The sequence below is a fragment of the Hydra vulgaris genome, chromosome 12, assembly GCF_038396675.1.
Source record: "Hydra vulgaris chromosome 12, alternate assembly HydraT2T_AEP".
Classification (NCBI taxonomy): domain Eukaryota; kingdom Metazoa; phylum Cnidaria; class Hydrozoa; order Anthoathecata; family Hydridae; genus Hydra; species Hydra vulgaris.
Window position 1 is genome coordinate 23,280,067 of NC_088931.1, and position 13,824 is coordinate 23,293,890.

The following is a 13,824-nucleotide window of genomic DNA, read 5'->3' on the forward strand; positions in this document are numbered from 1 at the left end:
AAGTAACTGCAGAAGCAAATTAAATGGTCTTAAAACATTAAGCCTTGAAAAGGTTCCAAAAGCCATATTTGTTTGGTGAAGTCCACATCAATTAAATCTAGTTATTGAATCTGTTTTAAAATATTGTTCCAAAATAACCAATGTTTTAGGAACTATTCAAGAACTATATAATTTTTTCTCAGGACACAAGGGACATTCTGTTTTTATCAAGATGCAGCAGAATATCAGATATACAAAATCGTTGAAAAGAGTTTCTGATACAACCCGAAATTGGAGATCAGAAGAAGACGGCGTTAAAACCGTGCTTGATCGTTATATATGCATTGTTGATACTTTGTCAACAAATAGTCATGGCTCAGAAACAACAAATTCAGAAAATGGGCTGTTATGTACAGTAGACTATATAAGCTGTATAATGTGTATGTATTTTTTAAAATAAATATTTGATGTAACTGTGCTAGTTTCTCGTATTTTGCAGGCCAACGCAGCAGATTTGTATAAAATAATTGACAAATATGAGAAATAATGTGGATGATCTCTACCGTAACATTAAAAAATCCGCGATAGAATTTTGTATCTTCCGCAATATTGACACCAACTTCAAACCAAAAAAAAACAGAAAGACAAAACTCATGTGAGGGGAGACGGCTGCTGGTGAACGTATGAATGATCCTGAGCAAGCATTTACAGTAGGGGTTTTAATTCGTGGATTGAATTTCATTGCAAGAGATGTAAGAAAGATTTAGTGGTAACAATATTTTTTTTTAGAAAAAATGATTCTTTTTTAGAAGAAAATTTATTTCACAACAAAAAGTTTGTTAATAACAACTAAAAGTTTGAGATTATTAGTCCGTCTCAAATACAAAACATTTCTAACCTTTATGATTTGAATGTAAAAGACATTGCAAATGAAAGAAATGATTTTTAGCCAGTTTTTCACTCAATGGTTGACTTATTAATTGTTATAAAATGGTTAGTATAGAGGATATATATTCCAATAAAAAGGAAAAATCACAGCAACAGCGTCCTAAAACACTATGTACAAACGAATCTGGAGAACTAAGTAATAACGATGGTTATGAAAATGATGACAAATGTGGTGTTTCTGGTGAAAATAAAACTTCTTATAAATGGATTGACTATAGTTTTGTGAAGCCATTGCGAGCTCTAGAAGTTCTGTCGTAGTTTCCTAATTTACTTTATTTTGTATTAAATAAATATATATAATATTAAATATTAACAACTATACCGGTAACAAGTTGCAGCGCTGAGCGTGCAATGAGTTGGGTGAAAGTTATAAAAAATTGATTACGAAGCACAATGATCGATGATTGGTTTTTATCTCTAACAGTTTTAGCAACGAGAGAAGCATACTGGAGTCTTTGCAATCAAAAGACATTATTGATCGATTTGCTATGTGTTCGACCAAAACTGCAAAGGTTGTTAATGACCTAAAGGGAAAAGGATGAAATTCGAACTTATCAGCAATACACAGTGTCGGTAACTAAAACTTTGCAAAGAGAAAAAATAAGTGTAACCTAAAGCTTATTAAAATCTTAAATAAAATTATTTTAAATAAAAAAAGTTTTTCATGCTTAATTAAAGTAGCATACGCTACTTTGGTTACACCCTTATTGAAATTCGTGTGTTTTAAAAATGCCTTTTACAAAGAGACGCCATTTTAAAACAACTACATAAGTTCAGATAAAACTTAACTGGGTAAACTTAAACATATGTGATATTTAAGAATATCGGTCACGGTAACAGCTTATGTCTAGGGAGGGGGCACCTCGATACCCCGCCCTCCTAATCCCCTACAATATTTAATATATCCGGCATATTCGATGTATCCGCATATTAAAATATATATGCGGCTTGTGTGTATCCGGCCGGATATGTAAAAAAAATATCCGGTAATAACAAAACGCTTCGCCGTACCAAAAAATGTGTAACCCAAAACTAGGGGAGGGGGGGATTTGCTTATGAGGCTTGGGGAGGATAGACCCCCCTGTATATATATAATACATATATATATATATATTTATATATATATATATATATATATATATATATATATGTGTATATATATATATATATATATATATATATATATATATATATATATATATATATATATATATATATATATATATATATATATACAGGGTGGTCCATAATTAGTGTCCCATCTTAAAGACTCAATTCCTTCAAAACTAGGAATGGAAAACACATAAAACTTTTTGATAAACAATTTATTAACAATATCAAATAAAATTTAAAGATTTTTTTCGAAATGTCGACCATCGGCTTTCACACAAGCTTCAAGACGCTTTGGAAAGTCATCTACGGTGGCACGCAAGTAGGCGGGTGAAAGCGAATCCCATGCTTTTTGAAGCGCTTTCTTCAGAGAATCAATCGTTTTATGCGGTTTTTTGCACGCTTCAGCTTCCAGAACACTCCACACTGAGTAATCCATTGGATTGCAGTCGGGACTACTTGGAGGCCACTCATTGTGCTTGATGAAATCGGGGGTGTTTCGGCCGAGCCAATCTTGCACAATTTTGGCTTTGTGGGCTGGAGCACTATCCTGCATGAATGTCCAACAATGTCTACGAAGCTCCTTTTGACTCCATGGAAGTATTTCTTTGATCAAAACGTCATTCAGATAGTTTTGGGCTTTTACTTTAACGCCTTGTTGAACAAAAATCAATGGTGTCTTCTTGGTGGCACTGATACCCGCGAACACCATTACTGAAAGAGGATGTGCTGCCTTTTGTATTGTGATATTAGGCTTTGAGGAAGCGTAGACACGATCATTCTGCACATTGTGATGTTGTTGAACTGTAAAAATCTTCTCGTCTGTGAAAACGATGTTGAGATGAGCGTTGTTGGCGAAACGGGCGAGGAGATCCTTGCAGCGATCCTTGCGCTTCTGCTTTGATGCCTGAGACAAAAGCTGTGCAGGATTTTTATTGTAAGCCGTCAAATTTAGATAATCCTTGGTAATTCTTCCAAGAGAACTTCGAGAAATTTGGAGCTGTTTGGCCATTTGTCGCATACTGCGTTCTGGGTTGCGGCGCACCCGTTCACGAACTTGCTTGATTTTTGCATCAGTCACCACGGAGCGCTTTCTTCCTTTGCGTGGACGATCTGACATTGTTCTCAATGCTTTGAAGCGTTGAATTGTTCTATAAACAAGCTTTCGCGGCACTTTGAGTCTAGTCTGGATGTCGCGTGCTGAAACTCCTTTCTCATGAAAATCAATAATACTTTGCCGATATGGTGATGGTCTTGTCATTGCTAAAAAAACAAGTAAAGTGAGTGAAGGCAGCAGTAAATAGATCAAAATATATAATAATATCAAAAACCAAAGCAAAATTAATAGTTTTCCATCCCTAGTTTTCAAGGAATTGCTTTTTTAAGATGGGACACTAATTATGGGCCACCCTGTATATATATATATATATATATATATATATATATATATATATATACATATGTATAATACATATATATATATATATATATATGTATATATATATATACATATGTATAATACATATATATATATATATATATATATATATATATATATATATATATATATATATATATATATATATATATATATTATTATTATTATTATTATTATTATTTTATAAACATCAATTAATACCAGTTTCTCTCAATACTAAATTTATTTTTATTTTTTTATTTTTTATTTTTTAATTTTTATTAAAGAAATTTTCGCTGGATTGTTGTGACCAGCGTCTTCAGTTTTAAAGATTTTTTTTTTGTTTTTTTTTGAAAAAAATAAATTTAGTATCAAGAGAAACTCGTATTAATTGATGTTTATAAAATATTAATTTACATACTCTCATACATGATGTCTACATTCAAGAAATTAAAAATTGTGAATTTTCTTGATGTCACATTTAACCTTTCAGAAAATTCTTATAGGCCTTATAAAAAACCTAATGATGAATTATCGTATATTAATATAAATTCGAATCATCCCCCTCAAATCTTAAAACAAATTCCCATTTCAATTAACAATAGACTTAATCAAAACTCCTCTAATGAAAATATTTTTAACTCTTCTAAACGTGTATGAAGATGCTCTTAAAAAAAGCGGATTCAAAAATTTTGAGCTAAAATTTGAAACAAAAATTGCAAAAAAGCGAAATAGAAATAAAAATATAATTTGGTTCAACCCTCCGTACAGCAAAAATGTTTCAAAAAACATTGGAAAAGCGTTTTTAAAATTAGTTGACAAACATTTCCCTCCCTCTAATAAATTGCACAAAATTTTTAACAGAAACACTATTAAAGTAAGCTATAGCTGTACAAAAAATATTGAAAGAATTATAAAAGGCCATAATTTTGCATTGAATAATAAAAATGAATTTCTCAAAGAAAAAAATACTGAAAATTGTAACTGCAAGCAAAAACTTGACTGCCCTATGAATGGCAAATGCTAATCAAAAAATATTATTTACAAATGCATTGTTTCCTCGCAAACAACCCTGATAAACATTATATTGGCTTAACCGAGGGCAAATGAAAAAAAACGTTATGCCAATCACAAACAATCTTTTAAACATAAAAAATACTCAAAAGAGACTATGCTGCCTAAATATATTTGGCAACTAAAAGAAAAAAATATTAATTTTGAATTAAACTGGTCTATCCTAAAAACTGCGCCTGCGTATAACAACATTTCCAAAAAATGTATACTATGTTTACAAGAAAAACATTTCCAAAAAATTTATACTATGTTTACAAGAAAAATTTGAAATTATTACTCATTTAATCAAGAAAATTTACTGAATAAAAAATCAGAATTAATTTCTAAATGCAGACATGAAAATAAGTTCCTTTTAAAAAATTATAAAAACAAATGACCAGTCCAAATTTATCCTAATTCTAAAGAATTCTTCTCATGATTTTTTAATTATCTAAGGTAGCTGATGCAACTTCCTGGTTGCAAAATACTACATCTATTACATAATTAATTATAACAATTCCCAACTTTCTGTGAAATAATTTTTCTATAATTTGAAAATTTTTTTATGTTTAGACATTCTTCCTGATGAACCTACTGATGGTGAAACACAGTGTTGAAGTAATCAAAAATTAGATAAGTGTTTTTACTAATTTATATATATATATACATATATATATATATATATATATATATATATATATATATATATATATATATATATATATATATATATATATATATATATATATATATATATATATATATATATATATATATATATATATATATATATGTATATATATATATATAAATTAGTAAAAACACTTATCTAATTTTTGATTACTTCAACACTGTGTTTCACCATCAGTAGGTTTGTATATATATACAATTATCTACTAGGAAGATACTACTAAAAAAATTTCTGCCATAAAAAAAATAGAAATAAAAACAATCAATTAATGTAATAACTTAAGAATAAGTGAGTACAACAGTTTACTTGTTTTACTGGAACAAGCAGGTGCAACTATATAAAAAATTTAAAGTACAATAAAATCAATCAATCAATGCAATAAGTCAAGTATTAGTGAGTATAACAACTTAATTATTGTACTCACTTATACTTGACTTCACATTGATTTATTGAACTGGAAGAAGCATCTGTAGCTATGTTTAAAAAAAATGAACAACAAAAGCAATCAATTAATGTACTGTAATGTAAAGTCAAGTATAAGCGAGTGCAACAACTTACTTGTTGTATCAGAAGAAGAAGCAGCTGAAGAGCTTTATTAATCTTTTAAATGCCAAAAAGGCTTCATACAGTAAATTTTAAAAAAAAAAGTATCGAATAAAATTCTAAAGTTTTATTTTTAAAAAAATAAATATTTTAGTAAATACTTCTTATATATAAGAAATATTTACTAAAATATGTTATTTTATTAAAAATTTTATGATTTATTACAAACAGAAGTTATCATGTGTTTCATCATAGCAGTACACCGCTTGGCTGGCAAGGACAATATTCTTGCTCTCAACAAGTCACATTTTAGCTCTTTTCTATTTAAATTGTAATTTGAAGTAACAACTTCGAAGTAACAACTTCGAAGTAACAACTTTGAAGTAACAACTAAAAATTGAAAGTTGAAAATTACAATTTTAGGAAGACAATTTTTGTCTAAAAATAAAACCAACTTTTTTAGTCAAAAATTGAAATCAATGTGATGTTTTTATGATATCGATAGTTTCAAATGGTTATTTACCAAGTCATGATCCCATTATGATCTCGTGGTGTGATATCATAACCACAATTAACTTTAACCAACTATGGTTTTGACATCGTATGAGATCATAATAAGATAATTACTTTATAACAAACCATGAGAAACTATTGATATCGCAAAAATTGAGATCAATTTTAGGTAATTATGATAATAATAGAATCTCATGGTTTGTTATCAAGTAATAATCTCGTTATGACGTCATGATGATTTCACGACTACAATTAAATGTATTTAACCATCTTTGTGATATTAGCATGAGATCGAAATATGATAAACTTTTGATAACATAATAATATCACATTGATCTCATGTGTTGACCGTGAGAAATTTGTTTTTATTTTTAGTCATTTAACATTTTAATGATATTTTTATAAAATATTTATTTTTCTCCCGTTAGTATTACTATTGGTACATTCTCGGAATCATTTTTATTATCCCTAAATAGTTAATTTCTCGGAAAAAATTGTTATTATTCCTGAATAGTTCAAATAGTTTAAGTAAATAAAATAAAAAATATGACATCTAGTTTGTTTACTTAATTCGGCATGTTTAACATTACAATAGATGATCCTGTTAATTTCAAAGACTATATTTTAGTACTATGTATTTTGAAATCAATGAAATAACAATAAAAATAGTTCTTTTATATATTATGGGAAGTAAAGATAAACATACCTTTCCATTACTATTGCTATTACATTGATCTGAAGAATTTAATTGACTCAATCAACAGTATATTTTCGTCGTGATTCAATTTTTAGAAATTAAAAATCAGTGCTAGTTCGATTGTAGCAAAATATTTTATGAATTTTGTAGATTTAGCGTTGTAACATTTTAAACGCACCGTCGGATAATGGCTCGTTTTCATTAGCGAAGTGTTCGATTTTATTTATTAAATTTATTTATAAATTTTATTTATTAAATTTAGTAAAATAATGTGAAACTTTTTATAAAAGTACGTTTTTTTAATTGTAATAAACTTGTTTTCCAATAGTTGTAAAAAACGTTGTGCAACACTTGTGCAATTTTGTTGTACAAAAATTGTTGCAGAAATTGATTTGTTACTATTTCCGCAACTATTGTTTTGCAACAAAATCTTTGTTGTACAAGCGAAGTCATGTTGTGCAACCTACGCTTGAAAATGTTTCCATTAAAAAGTTGTTGTGCAATTATTGGAAACCAAGTTTTAGATTCAAAACATTTTCTTAGTTTTTTAAAAGTTTTTCAAGGTTTATAAATGTTTAGAGTTTGTAAAAAAAATTTTTGAGAAAATTTTAAAAACACATCTCACAAAAATAAAGCACTGCAGTGCTTTATTTTTGTGAGATGTGTTTTTTGTGAGATATTTTTTGTGATATGACATTTGTGAGATATTTTTGTGTGCACAAACAGTGTACTGTTTGTAACGTTGAAAAAATTTAATAAGAACTTCGTTTACAAAGTTCGATTTTAAATTTCGCTTACACGTCGAATAGAACATTTATCAAGTTAAATAAAAACGAAGTTTTAACATTGGTTTTATACAAAATGATTTTTAAAACAGAAAAAAATTTAAAATGTACAGGTATCACTAATCCTCAAAAACATGATCAAAACCGTACCGTACCGAATCCGGTACGGATCTAATAAGCTTTTTCAGGGTTTTTGGAAGATATATTTTGATAATTTATAAAAAAAAAATTTATCTTATTTAAAAACATACATTATCTTTACATAAAATATTGCTTAAACGCATTTTTAACTTTCTATTAAAGTTTTATTAAGAATCTATTAAACTCAGAACAAAACATTTGAGCAGCATTAAATATTTTTCTGACGTTATTGAAACTTAAAGTTTTTAAGCTGTCAGATATTAGCAATTGCATGTTTTTAATTTTAATCCCTTTCGTTTTCTATAATCAACTTTTTGTTATCCTTTTATAATGTTACTATTATCTTTATGTTTTGCTTTTATTTCATTTTTATAAACACTGAGAATTCCTAGAAATTTTTTTGTAGAGCAAAAACCTATTGAATAAGCATAAAGTTCATTTTGTAAAAAATGCATTGGTTTCGTACTGTTGGTAGCACAACAGTTTGTAAAGAACTGAGTAATCAGTTTGAGATCAGTTAGATTTGGTGTCTAGATCTGGACGTCAACCAGTGTTGCAATTTCAGAAGGTAGAAGTCTTATGAATAGAAAGCCTGAGAAAATCATCTTGATGATACTCTGTGTATACGCTATGTACGGAACATACTGTGTTGTTCTTTGCGGTTGTTCAAGCATATCTTGTTATGTAATATTTTTATATACTAGCAAGATAAACATCTGATAAAGGTGGTCAAGCAAAATGATTGTCTGTAAAATCGTTGCGATTGAGTGGTACAATGCCAGTCTTCCTAAATCAATTCACAGAAGTGATAGCAGACTGTTTGTAAGTAACTATTTATAATAATATATCATAAACATAAGTAAAAATTAAACAATTTAAAAAGTGATTAAAGTTTGTCTAGAATAATTACTTATATATAAACATTTAATTACTTATATATAAACATTTAGGAAATGTAAAAAATATAACAAACTGTTGTTGTTACGAAAAAATAGACTCGATGACTCGAAGACTCGATGATAAAAGTTCTAGTTATTTTTATTTTTTAATAAACTTTTTTAAAGAAGTTAAAAGCAAAAAGCATAAATTAGTTTTAAATAGAACTTTTACAGTGCTGATGGGTATTTATAAAGCTAAAATAAATATCTTTGACCTTTTTTAAAGCAATAACTTTGAACCACCTTTCTTAAAAGATTATATTAGTGTCATTGAACCTGAGAACACAATTCCATAAAAAATTTTAAAAGACATAAATGAAATTGTCATTGACGACGCAGGAGGTGACTAAACGCACTTGATATCTTTATAAATATGCTGAACTTAACAGTGGGAAATAATAGTAGTAGTAATAGTAGTAGTAGTAGTAGTAGTAGTAGTAGTAGTAGTAGTAGTAGTAGTAGTAGTAGTAGTAGTAGTAGTAGTAGTAGTAGTAATAGTAGTAGTAGTAGTAGTAGTAGTAGTAGTAGTAGTAGTAGTAGTAGTAGTAGTAGTAGTAGTAGTAGTAGTAGTAGTAGTAGTAGTAATAGTAGTAGTAGTAGCAGTAGTAGTAGTAGTAGTAGTAGTGCCCATACGTGCGTGTTTCACACGAAACTCTTGGCAGCCATTGCAACCGTGGTAATGGTGAGAAAGAGTCGGAATATTTTTTTTATGGACTTGTGTTCTCAGGTTTAAAGAAAATGTGAATGAAAGTGTATGCAAATATCTAACTTGCATAAACTTCAAATTAGGTAATGTTAAGACATATATGAAGTTTTACAGGTTTTTTATAACTGAAAATTGCATTGCAGCAACATTTTCTTAATTTTGGTCTACAGCATTTATTTGCCGTTTTGTAAAGTCTTTTGTTTATTAAATAGTGTTAAAACATTTATCAAACAATACGCTTTAGTAGCCGAGATGGATAGTTTGCAGTGTTTATTAAAATAAACACTACAAAAATAAATAAAACATTTTTGAAATCCTATAGATATTATATAGTATATAATATATACATTTCAAAGGGAATCTTACAATTAAGAGGCCTAAATCAATTCCATTTTTTCGCTCTCGTTCGTATAGATTTTAAAAACACCATAAAATATTTATTATAAATATTATAATTCGTCGCTGCAAACAAAACAGTCCATTTTTGCTGCTATGACAAAAAGACGTTTAAAGTTTCCAATTCATCACTGCGTTTGATTTTCTTAATTAAACCAAATTGTTTTAAAAATACTTATCGAATATGGTATTATTTTTCATAATATAACAAATAAAAAATAAAAAATTTAAGTTTATGAGAAGCAACAATTCAAATGGACTTAAGATAATCTTAAAACTATATGAAATATGACAAAACTCTACAAATTAAATTGCCGCTGCAAAACAAAACTATTTTAAGTCCATTTTAGCTGTTCTGAGAAAAAGTCATTTAAAGTTTTAAGTTTAACCACTGCTTTTGATTTATTTTTATTAAATCTACTTGTTTTCAGTTATTTATTATATGTATAAAGTATTATAAACCAAAAAAGTTTTTTTTCTGCCAAAAAATGAAGGACATAAGATATTTAAATTTTACTCATAGTCGCAAAAGTTGAATCAATTTTGGTTCCATACTTTGTGAGATAACTTTTGTGCACCTAAGGAGTATTTTAAAATAAAAAAAGTCAATTTTGCCAAAAATGGACTTAAGATTTTTCTTTGCAGCGACGAATTATTTTCTTATATACTTTTTTTATAAATAATACTAACTATTATTATTATAAATATAAAAATAGTTATCATAAATAATAATTATTAACATATATTATTACTATTTTTTCGATAGGCATTTTTATGGTCTTCTCCGTTTTTTTCAAAAACGAAAATTTAAATAATTTTAGGCCGCGTAACTGTGAGATTACCCATAACATATAAAAAGATATTATATACTACAACAAACGAAAGGAAGAGTATTTTTTCCGTCTGAATTAATGGTTTTTATTTTTCAGACTAAATTAGTAGATTTTATTTTTTCAAACTCAATTAGTGGTTTTCATTTAAATTTTTAGATGAACTGAACTATTAATGGTTTTAAAACAATGTTTTAAAAATTAATCTCAATTTCAAATGTTGATATTGCAAATATAAAAAATTAAAATACGAAACAATATTATGATAATTGATTTGACAATTAATTTTATGTTATTTGATTTAAAAATTAAATCTAATTTCTTAGGTTGAATTGTTTTTGTTAGTTTTAGTTTGAGGTTTGTTCTGATGATTTCAAAAATTAAAAAAAAAAAAATGGTGACATCAATAAAGAAACACCTTTATGTGTTTATCTTTACAATTTTAACGAAAATGATGACAAACCTATACTTATCAACACCCCATATATTTCTTATTTTTTTGAAGTATAAATGATTGAAATATGGCAATATTGTCCAGAGACGTATTTAATGTTATGCAACCAAATGGAATCTGTGTACAAACTCTAACCATGAGTTTCCGTGGTAGCCATCAAACAAACTTTTTAGCTTTGCACTTAAAAAAAAAAAATTCTATTTTTACATTTCAAAATATCTGGTTTGTTAATTACAATTGGTCCTGGTTTCTATAATCATGTTTGGCAAATGTATTGCAGCAATACCTAATAAATTATCTTTGTTTTTATATGTTGTTTTGAAGGTAATAACAATTGCCACCAAAATATTTCAATTACTTACTTTAAACAAAGATACTGAAAACAATAAAATATATTGCTATGTTTTTAAAGATAAAAAGAATGATTAATTTTTCACTTTTTACTTTTTCCTACAACTAAACAGTGGAATTATTACTTTTGAAAAAATTCTGAAACCAACAAAGTTCATCCTCTAATTGTTGAGGCAATCGCCAATATTTCTTGAAATGATTTTATAAATACTTTTTAGTCAGTTGGTACTATTTCCGTTTTGTGATAAATATTTTTTCATATTTAAAGTTATAATTTATAAAGTTATAAAAAAGTTATAAGTTATAAAAAAATATTTTTTCATATTTAAAGTTATAAAGTAGATTAATTGTATGTTTAAAATTTCTTTTATTGTTTTTTTATAAAAAATTCTCTATTATAGGGAGTTTATTTTTTCATTTCTTTAAACATACACGTATGAATTGTTTAGTGTTAATAGTTATGTATAATAGATAAAAATTTTCCCATGAGGTAAAATGATGAACATTTTTGAATAGTTGTTTGTGTGCTTATTTATATTTTTATAAAATATTTAACATGGTGGTAATAATAAGTGTTTTACAAATGGAAGATATGTTTTACGAAAAAATATATAGTTAAAAAAAAAGATATTTCATTTTTTATTTATTAATTATAAATATTTATCGATCTTTTTCATAGGATAAAGAAAAAACAAAACAACAATAAATAAATGTTTGAGATATAAGAGAAACGTTTTTTATATTACACTAAAATAATAAACAAAATTGATGAAAATCAAACCAAAGGTTTCAAATCTATTCAGAGATTGTTGCTGTCATTGCTGTTAATGATGATCAAAGAAAAATAATCAGAATATGGTAAGTAGATGTTTGTTTTGCGTTTATAATTTATTTATCATTAAATTAATTTATTATTAAAACGGTAAAGGGTAGTTAATTTGAACAACAACAAAAAAAATTATTATTAATTTTCAATCAATAAAAATAAGCATTATTCAGTTGGTACATTATAATGTAAATACACCTTCATGAGTATAAATTTAAGTTTGTGCAAAAGACCAGAAAAGACAAACAAATATATTTTTAATATCCTTAATAGGCAAATTACCTCATTGTTGAATATTTAAAAAAAATTTTTTTAATATATATTTTCAATATATATTTAATGCATACTTTTAATATATACTTAGTTTATATTTAGTCAAGGCCGCCGAGAGCTGTCACGCCGCCTAAGACAGCAACCCTGATTGGCGCCCTTATTTATCAAAAATTTTCAATATTATAGATGAAGGACTTTTTTTTTTTTTTTTGGTACCTTTATTTTATTTGGCGCCCCTTGGATATATGCCGCCAGGGACAAACTGTTTCTTTCGCCCCCCCCCCTCCTCCTCCTCTCGGCAACCCTGTGTTTAGTATTTATTTTTAACATATATTTAATAACTCTTAATACAAAGTTATCATATGTCCAGAAACTATGCATAGATAGTAAAAAGTTCTCAAAAAGTGTTTGAAAAATGAAAGTAAGTACGATTAAGCATGTGACTGAAAGTAAAACAAAATAATAAAAACAAATAAAAAACAAGGGGGGGGGGGAGGGAAAGCGGTATGTATGTTTCTGTTTTACAAACAATAAAGTACTTCAAAATTACATATTTATCATAATAGTCATACTATGAGCCCGCATTTTGATTTTCAAAAGTGTTTCAAAATAATTTATCCATATATATATATATATATATATATATATATATATATATATATATATATATATATATATATATATATATATATATATATATCCAAAACCTCAGAAACTGCTAAATAAAAGGACCGAAATTATATCATCAAATTATGTATGTATGTATGTATGTATGTATGTATGTATGTATGTATGTATGTATGTATGTATGTATGTATGTATGTATGTATGTATGTATGTATGTATGTATGTATGTATGTATATACTATACGTTTTTAGTAAACTTCTTTTACACAGCCGAGTGTAACGCCTATAGAGAAATAAATAATTATATGCGTTTGTTTAATCGATTCGCCATAATAACCAATAAAAATTGGTTTCACAATGTCAGTCTTATTTTAAAACACGTTTGAATTTTTAAATACAGTTTCGTGATTGGATTGCGATAAAATTATTAACTTTTTATGATGTCTGAAATCTTATTCGAATAAAGTATCATCGCAGTTTTTCGCAAAGAATCCTCATTTGACATAAGTATAAGCATAAAAATATTTGAAGTTCACGTCTGAATAT

General features: G+C 27.0%; 1 long non-coding RNA gene across 8 annotated transcripts in view; it reads left to right on the forward strand.

Annotated features, from left to right (window-relative positions):
• Positions 1-8,243: 8,243 nt before the first annotated feature.
• LOC136088590 (uncharacterized) overlaps positions 8,244-13,824 on the forward strand; it is a 68,980-nt gene continuing 63,399 nt past the window's right edge. For all 8 annotated transcript variants that reach the window (XR_010642294.1, XR_010642297.1, XR_010642298.1 and 5 more), the window contains exons 1-2: positions 8,244-8,699; positions 12,232-12,410. This is a non-coding gene — a long non-coding RNA (uncharacterized LOC136088590). The remainder of the gene's footprint in view (positions 8,700-12,231; positions 12,411-13,824) is intronic.